Consider the following 1,485-nt stretch of genomic DNA (forward strand, 5'->3'; position numbering starts at 1 on the left):
CCCCCCCCGGCGGCGCAAGTTAGCCGATACCGATATACAACCCGATAAAACTTGCCACATAAAATGCTGTAGTTTTGGTGGACAAGAAACCTGCCAGACCCTAGCAAGAAGGGGAGTAATCCCTGGCCCAGAGCCCAAGGCCTGAAAAGGACTTTGAACACCCAACCGTTCAGTCTCATATCCAGACTTGACCGTATATTTCCGAGTCTTAGTAAAGTGCCAACCTAAGTAATCATTTGTGGAGCAACTACTGAGTGGTGTAGCCTCTATCAGAGCGACATCCGCAGGATCAAAATGCTGGGTGAACAGATCCTTTCGCCAAGAATTCATTTGACGATCAATGAGGTGGGGTAACCGGAGATTTGGGTCCTGAAAAGGACCGTTACTTAAAGCTGATCTCGGGAATTGAGCCGTAACCCAAGGATCACTCTATATAGAAATAGAGGTCCCTGAGCCAACCCGTGTAATGAGCCCTTTGTTCACCAGAGAGCGAGCAGAGACGATACTCCTCCACCCATACGAGGATGAATAAGATCGTATTGGATCCATAGGATTAGAGTTCCGATAATACCTACTTTTAAAAACCCTGGCAAACAAGGAGTCCGGATAATCAATCAGTCTCCACAACTACTTAGCCAGCAAAGCCGTGTTAAAGTCATCAACACTCTTGAACCCCAAACCACCTAACTGCTTTGTACAACATAGCCTCTCCCAAGCGATCCAATGCATACCCCCTGTCTGTCCATTCGTACTCCACCAGAAATTTGCCATTGCACTAGTGAACTAAGATGTGATTGTCTTTGGCAGACAATAACAAGACATCACAAAGGTCGGGACAGCCGTCGCGACCGACTTAATCATCACCTCTTTCCCCCCTTTCGAGAGTAACCTCGCCGACCAGCCAGTCGTGCGACTCTGCAATCGATCATGGACAAAAGAAAAAACCTTTGTTTTTGACCCTCCCAAACTCTCTCGGAGACCCAGATAAGAGCCCATTCCACACATGTTAGATATCCCGAGGACACCCTGCATTTCTGTTTGTGCTTCCTCATCAACCGTGTGACCAAATTGAATTGAAGATTTTGCCAAATTTATTTGCTGTCCCGAGGCAGCTTCATATTGTCGTAAGATATCCAAAACCACCCGACATTGATCCTTATCCACCTTGCAGAAAAAAGACTATCATCCGCAAATAACAGGTGACTAATAGGCGGACACTTATTTGCCACCTTAATACCCGTAATCTGCTTGTCTGCCTCTGCCTTCCGTACATTTTCAATAAGAACTTCTGTACGTAAAATAAACAAATAAGGGGACAATGGATCCCCTTGGCGTAAACCCCGCTCCGGAACTATTAATCCATTCGGTTGCCCATTGAGAAGAACCCTATATTCCACCCAAGATACACAAAACATGAGCCAGAAGATCCATCGTTCCGCAAAACCCATTTTTCGTAGTAAAGCTTCCTGAAAACCCCACTGAACT

Source organism: Camelina sativa, chromosome 19 (assembly GCF_000633955.1).
Source record: "Camelina sativa cultivar DH55 chromosome 19, Cs, whole genome shotgun sequence".
Classification (NCBI taxonomy): Eukaryota; Viridiplantae; Streptophyta; class Magnoliopsida; order Brassicales; family Brassicaceae; genus Camelina; species Camelina sativa.